Source organism: Oreochromis niloticus, linkage group LG3 (assembly GCF_001858045.2).
Source record: "Oreochromis niloticus isolate F11D_XX linkage group LG3, O_niloticus_UMD_NMBU, whole genome shotgun sequence".
Classification (NCBI taxonomy): Eukaryota; Metazoa; Chordata; class Actinopteri; order Cichliformes; family Cichlidae; genus Oreochromis; species Oreochromis niloticus.
In genome coordinates this window covers 5,663,027-5,671,022 of record NC_031967.2, presented here as the reverse complement: position 1 = coordinate 5,671,022, position 7,996 = coordinate 5,663,027, and the positions used below count along the sequence as shown (strand labels likewise).

The window sequence follows — 7,996 nt, the reverse complement described above, 5'->3', positions numbered from 1 at the left end:
ACTTGAGAAAATACAAAGACTTGAATCCTGCTGGCGCACAAAAGGAAGCTATAAAGGAGTGGATATTCACATCATCTCAGCAAATTATTCAAGTTCCACTTGAGCAAACAGCTCTGCCTCTCAACATTACAAAACCTTTGAATGCAGCTGATGTTTGACCAGCTGAAATATACTATGAATTTGAAAATGACATATTTATCACAGTAAAAGCTTAACAGCGGAAACATTTAGTAGACTCACACAGAGTAAGATGTTTACTATTAATGGTATATTTATACCACATAGACACTTATCCTTAACTGTTATCGTAGTCTGCCCTGATATCTGTATTCTCTTTGATTCCAAATATAATCATGGTCAACAAACTTCTTTGCAGCTTTATCATGTTCAAATAAAGTGGCTACCTGATCATCAATTGACATCAGTAATCCATGCTTAACTGTAGCAGAAAACTGCATTTATTCTGCATTCATTGAATGGATTTGCAGTACTGCAGATGCTGACTTTACACAAAATGCATCAAAGATTTAAAACAAAAATGCAATAAGTAATAACAAGAGCTAACTCCGAGGAATAGATACTTTAATTTAGAATTACTTTACATTACAGTAATATATGCATCTGTCTGTACATCCAAGACTGTGGAAAATATTAACAATGGAAAACATGAAATTTTAATTTTGTTCATTTGCTGTGAGGAGTTATAGCTTTTAAAAAACTGTGATTGGACCATGCTCAGAGCATATGCACCTTTTTTTCCCTCAAACTGACTTACAGAGTGTCCATACTCCAAGAAACAAACAAACCAAAGTCCCGTATCAAAGTATGATACTTCAAATATGAAACTCTGGCAAAAACAAGCTCAATAAATAAGACAATCTAATACAGATATACAGGTAGAATGGGATGCTTTTTGACCAGGGTCCTGTTGATCTCAGTAGATTTGCAAACACCAGGTTTTGGATTTTTTTTAAATCACTTAAGTAAGATGAAGTTAATACTCTTACATTCATTCAGTTTTTTCTTTTTCTTTTTTTTTACCATAAACAAAAAAGCACACCCTTATGTAATCCAAGATTTTAATATTCTCTTTATATATACACAATATTTTGTTTTAACTCACCTATTTGGGATATCATAAATTATTACGGGGTATTTTTCTGTGTGGATTCAAATAAACAAACTATCTGCGGAAGAAGAAGAAAAAGATCCCTTTTATGTTGTTTTCCCTTTAATTATGAAGTTCAAAAGGAGCTTGTGGACTCGCTCTTTTGTTTACATAATTGCCTGCAGAAATGTTTCAGTTTGCGAGCAGTCATTAGAAAATAATAGCAGCAGTGCACTCTATTGTTGTATCTTAAATAAGTCTGGGCTTTATGGCTCCATTTTGACTCAGACAAATGTAATATATATTACATTCACAAACAGCTTATGGCAGTCTATTGCCTCTCATCTTCGCATTACTGGATGAACCTGTGACCATGGTTCTCAACCTGTAAAATCTGTGGCCCATTTGGGGGGAGGGGGGTCATGTTTTGTTGTTTGATAACCGTGTCTATAGATTTCTAAATACTTCACTCTCTATGTGTGGTAACTCCTGAGGCAGAGACGTATCTGCACAATACACCTGCCCCCTTCACCCGGGGTGAAGTAGCCTTGTCCAGCCGGAGTGGGGCGTGTCTCCGTGGGCGGCCTCTTCAGTGCGGTGCCGCTGCCACTGCTGCTGATGCCGCTGTCTTCTGTTCCAGTGGATGCAGGTGGAGGTGCGTCAAAAGGCCCTTAAAGCAACCACAAGAAACAGGGCGCTAGGACCTTCACAATAAAAGTCACAACGGAACACATCAACGTGCATGTTTTAATTTGGAAAGAAGAATCTAAAGCGGAGTTTCCTGCCTTCTGGTTAGCTTGACAGCAGGGATGCAGGTGGAGCGGCTCGGCCAGGACCGTTCACATCTGTCTTGAAGGAGAGAGGGGGGGAAGAAAACCTGCGTTCGGATCTGTTCAACGCTCTGGATAAAAATTGAACAGAAAATAAGCGTAGAATCCCGAACTACGTCCAGACTATACCCAGGGATATTTACAAACCTCCCCAAGTCTGGAGAATAATATCGAAGGGATTGCCGCAAAATACAAGTAAGGACTTTTTTTTTCTTCTTTGCTTTGGGGACTGTATGCCTGTGTGCGTGTGTGTCACTCCGTGTGTGCGTGTGCGTTCTGTTTTTTTCCTTCTTTCTTTTGGCCATAAGGATTTGTCCCTCTGTGGAAATGCTCTCCAATTGGTGACAGGTGATGTCAGGAAAAAATAAAAGCTACACTAAAACACTCCTCGCTTTGTGCTGTTGAGATGTAGCGAGCAGCAAATGATGCGTAATGGGTCAATATTTGGAGGAGATTTGGGAGGCGAGTGGATTTGAGGTCTGCTGTTTGTTTTCTGCGGCTCTTGGAGCAGACACGCTGAATTTGGCGTGCGGGGGGGAATAATGGACATATGTGGTTTTAAACCATGCGTGACAGCAATGTCAGAGTGTGGGAATTCAGTAAAATAAAATAAAATAAAGGGAACAAAAATTTTTCTATTTCACCGAGCTCACGCGGAATTAGAAAGTCAGTTTTTGTGCCTCGGCGAGCTGTGGATGTATTTACGCAATGTGCAGATGACTTGAGAGGTTATTCTTACAGGTTCCGACCTTTGTTAAACCCGAGGTCTTGTTTCAATTTAGCAGCTCGGCTTTAGAACAGAATATATGGTTGAATTATAACAAGTGTACGCTGTGGGATAATACTTCTCGCCTATTTCGTTACACACACACGCACACAGCCGCACTTCTTCAGTCCAAAAAGAGCGAATTTTGCTGGGAGTCCTCTCACTGAGTAGTCGGTTTCTGATTTTGGCTTTATCCGCTGGGATTATTCATCCAGCAACATTTTACTTCAAATTATTAGAAATGCAAGGATAAAAGGAAAAGATGACCCGGAAAATTGTACCACCCGAGGGTATACTCTCTTGAATGAACAGATGCGTTATTTTTTTTATATGTTAAACGAAAGAAATCCTATGGTCTGTAACTCTCCTCCCTAAAGCGACCTCAGAAGTGTTTCTCCAAGTAAAACTGATCCGCACAACGAGTTGGAAATGCACGCACGCAGGTGCGTGGGTATTTTGGACTCTATATTGCGCCGAGTAGTGTACTGCGACTGTATGAGACTCCTGCGCCACCGTGTCGCCAAACGCCCACTGGGGTGCTTAACGGTGTCTCCGCACAAAATCCCCGAGCCAAAAGAGTAATTAACAAGTGCTACAAATCGGTAAAATCCCCGATTATCAGATTCAAGGCTGGGTTGTTGTTAGTTGTACTGGCCAATATCTGAACTGAGCTCACGCTGTCTTGTTCAGCGGCGCAGAGGCAGACGCGGACGCTGATGGGAAGGACCAGAGAGAGGAAAGCAGACGCCACATGATGAACGTCTGTGTGAACGCCAGCGGGAAGCTGACCCGCTCGGTGCTTTTAAAATGAAGCCCAGTCAACTTTTAATAAATACGAGAGCATTAGCTCGTCGTTATGTTTATTGCTTGCATCTTGATTACTAATAAAAAACGAGCCATATTTCATTTTTCCTTTTCTTTTTTGGGGGGCAAATTATGTTGCCTTTTTATGACCTTGCGAAATATCAGTGGCAAAGAAGATGCTTGCATTGTGCTCACTGTTTATCAAAGTTGGAAGAACACAGAGAGAAGCGTCCCAACTCTTACTCACTGACCTGGATTCATTAGTTGAAGGAGTAAATGAAACCCTGGAAGGAGGGGACCACACGTGAGGTGGTATTTCTTATGAAGCCACCCATGTTCTTAATGCAGATGAAGCCCTGCAGGAGAGATCCACTAAGGTGATATGACTCACTTCCTCCTGGTTACTTTGTCAAGCTAGAAATGTGCAGGCTCACAAACGTAGGACACAAGTCCACACTACAGAAGTCTACCGGCACTTAACTCACAGGTCAAAATCTTTTTTTTGTTCCATCTTTTGTCATTATTATTGTTATTCAATCAACACTGACAGCACACGTCTTTCCCCAGAAATACTTGTACTCTGGCAGTTTCTTGTTAAATCCCACTTGGTAAAAAGAAACACCATCAACACAGTCTAATGACTCCAGCTTTGACAATGGCTTTAGAAATACCTAAATAGCTTCTCCATTTTATAACAATACACACTGAGCAGACACCTTCGACAGAAAATGGGCCCGTATACAGTTCCACTTTTGTTCTCAGAGCTTTCAGTGCACTTCATGAAGGGTGCTTAACATTGCTTTTGTGGGTTGAGATGACTTATAATAATTGCAAATTCCTCTGCAATTTGAATAATTTTTCCAGACCTTTTCACTGTTTGTTATTCAGTGAGTGCAAAAAGTGGATTTGAGGTCCTGTGCTTCTCTTTGTTTTCGCTCATCCCTCTGTCATGAGGTTTCCACCAACTTTCCTGAATACAAATCTCCAGCTTTTCAACTCAAATGCCATCATTCTGGGTCAACACACAGCCATCAGCCTGTTTTTATTCTGGAAAAATAACCTTTGCAAAAGTATAATGTGACTTATTGAGAAGACTCTACTCTATGTAGGAGAAATCTGTAGACAAAGATCAGCAGAGCTATTATCAGGGAATAGATTTAATAAAGGGGCTAGACTTAATGTGATTAATGAGAGATTCAGTCTTAGGTTGGGTGTATTTTAGCTCAGATCCAGCCCTTGAAGCAGCTGGCTGAGGCATCACTCAGAAATTCTATATACTCGTAGGTCAGTGTTTTGAGCAGCTGACATCTTTCCTCTGACAGAGCGAGACAGAGCTGAGAAACTGTCTTCTATCTCACCTCCCGCTAAACACGGGTACTCGTGCTCTCCCCACGCCTCCCCTCTGCCCTGCCTGGCCCCTCCGGTTTACCACCGAAGAGACCAAGAAGAGTAAAATTGGAAGAGAAGAGAATCGGAATGGGTAATCTGCCTGTAATCCCACAAAGAGAGCAATCTGCCTCATTAACTCACTATTCTGCTGCTTGCCGCGTGGCTCTCATCCATCTTTCTGTCCATTTGTCCACCATCCGCTCCCAGTGCAGGACAGAAGAGACGCTATAGAGGTGCACAGGGGAGCTAGAAACAAGGTAGAAACTTGCGCTTCTTTTAGAAAAGAAGGAGGAAATGCAACAGAAATATGAAAAGAAAGATCCCTCTCTCCCTCATGCCCTCCATTTTAGCTGTGGGGACCATGATAAGCATGGTTGCTATGTGTTCTGCCTATAATGTTAGCTTCTTTGATAAAGTGTGTGGAAGAAGAGCCTGTGAGGCAAAGACGGAGTGAAGCACCTTTCCTTGTCTCACGGTGATTGCATGAATGGATCTGCAAGTGAAAGAGATGGAGCAGCACACAGACTGAAGAGAGAGGATACAGTATGGCCTATCGATCCTATCAGTTTACGCCCTTGCCTCCTGTGTGGCCTTGCCGGTAGGATATCCGTGCCTAGATTGAGACTAATCTTAGTCAGCCTGGCAGGACATTTATTATTGAGCATATCAAAGCTAATACATCTCTCAGCGCGCTGTCAGATGCAGAGGAAAAGGCACAAAATTGTCATGTGATGGAGCCGTTTGAGTTCAAAGCTCCGTGTGGTTTTTAACAAGTTGCCTTTGGTCTTTCTAAATGAGACGGAGTTTTATGTTGAAAAAAGCTGGAACTGTGCCATATACCCTACTGTATTCCACAAAGATTGGGTCATGAATTCATTCAGCAGAGCTTGCAAGTGCATTTGAATCTTGGATGAGGGTTTTCTCTTCCCCCCTCAATGCACCCCCCCCCCCCCCCCCCCCCCCCCCCGACGAATTGTTGAAAGTAATGTAATCCCAGACCTCTTTTTTCATATCTGAGTAACCCCCGAAAAGCAGGCTCTTCCAATGAATTAATGAAGATGTTCTTTGTAGCCTCCAGTGAGAGCTTGATGTGAAATATTTGCATTACCATATTGCTCGCCTTTTAGCAGGCTCAACCAAGATCCTTGGTGCTACAGTTTAGCTGGAATTTATTAAAGAGAATAGTGAAGTATCAGTAACACACAAATAAAACTTCTCTTCCCGTCTCTTCTTTGGGCTCGCCTCAAATGTCGTCTCCCCCAGGTGCTGCCCAGTCTAGACCTAAAAGAACTCTTGGCCTGAGAGTTTATGTTTCAGGTGTGGGACACGTCTCTTTAGCACCTGCAGGCGAGCTAGTTAACCTAAATTACTCGAGCAGCACAAAGGTAGCTGCTGTTTCTCAGGTTTAAAAATATCATGGCAGCTTCCTTATTTGGAAAGGCGTGTTGTGGGGAAAAACATGCTGATGTAACCTCACTGATGATCAACAACCTAAAGTTAGCCCTTCCTTTCAGAGTCAGCGAACGATTGGAAGTCTTTGGCACTGCAGAACCCGTAAGACCAATAGAACAGTTCTGAGCCTTATATCTAAACAGCAAGGCTGCCTCCATCTTTCAGCTATACCCATCTATTCCAGGGTATGCTAACATGAAGCTAGCTGTAGAAGGATCCTATTTCAAAGTGGAGCAGGTTGCGTAACAGGGATATGGGACACAAAAAACCCCACATAAGAGTTTTATGCTCATAATTGAGGAGTGGGTGTAAGTAACTAATCCTTATGCTGTGGGATATCAGTCATCCACACTATTGCTAGTTCTCTATAATCATGCAGTTTGTTTGCATAACACTTGCATATCGAAGCACACAATAGCATTTACTTCCAAAGATAAGTGCTGGACTTTAACATTAACCACTTACACACAATTTAGACATCAAAGCGCAGTATGAGGCTATTTTCCTCAACCATTTTTAAAGATGCAGGGAGTGTGGAGAGTTCAGTCATCACTTATCAATATGAATGCGTCTGCACCGACCCAAACACAGATCTATATTTCCATTCATTCATGGGTTGGCCGCTGAGTTCCAGCGAGCCAGGTTTCCTCAGACCACGTTTTTAACAGAGCTTGTCTCTGTGCATGTTTTTTTTCTTTTCTGTACACCTCCTCCCACCTTCTTTCGTGAATCTCAACAGAGCAACTTGAAAAACTGTAAGTACTGCTCTCAGTCAAGTGCCCTTAAGAGAATTGTTGTTCTCCCCCACAGTTTATTCCTCTCCTAGAAATCCATAAAGCTTTTGTCCGCACTGTCATAAATGAACATATTTTCATGGAGCCATCCCTGCAGCCAAATCAATACAAGATATTCGAACCTGAGTTATTCGTGCAGAAAGCTCCTTAGCCTACAAGTCCAGCTCTAGCCCCATTCTGAAGTGTAACTATTTTCCAGTCCCAGCGTTCAGCTGTTCCTTATGTTTTATTCACCGTCTGAAATTAGGTCTGGATTGTTTCTACGTGCAGGATGAATGAACTGAGCGACAGGGGGCACTCGGGGGCTGATGGGGGTCATGATATTGAGATACTGTCTACTGCTGCAACCACGGCCACACTCAACCCCAGCACGACAGCACTTTTCCCACCAGGCAATGGAGAGGAGTGACTATTCTGCAAGCCACAATGGCCACTTCACTGCAGAGAGGGAAAGGCTTTGGCAGGGCACAATGGGTCTTTTTAGAGAGGTGGTTCTGCTGTTGCCGGGGCTTGCTTTGGGTTTGTGCAGCCAGCGTACCTTCATCAGGCTTCTCTTGTCACTGATACGATGGCACTCTTTTCGCAGGCGGCCACAGGGCAGAATGTGGGAATAGCCACCATTTATCCCACAGAACTCTCATGTCGAGCGCTCTCAGGAGCCAAGGACACAGGTTGAGCGGGCAGGGTCAAACAATTACCCAACACTATTCTCTCAGTTGTAATGAGCCAGGAATACAGAAGCACCATTGAGCAATGACTGCTGGCACAATTTTGAGATTCAAAGTAAAAACACAGACATAAAACAGGCATCGAGTTCAGTCACATTTAGCTTTATTGTATTTGTATAGTTGTA

General features: G+C 42.7%; 1 protein-coding gene across 1 annotated transcript in view; it reads left to right on the top strand.

Moving 5' to 3' along the window:
* The first annotated feature begins 1,902 nt into the window (after positions 1-1,902).
* Positions 1,903-7,996, top strand: part of nrxn2b (neurexin 2b) — a 643,742-nt gene continuing 637,648 nt past the window's right edge. Inside the window, 1 exon segment of the mRNA XM_025905407.1 lies at positions 1,903-2,133. The gene's annotated coding sequence lies outside the window, so the exon portion shown is untranslated.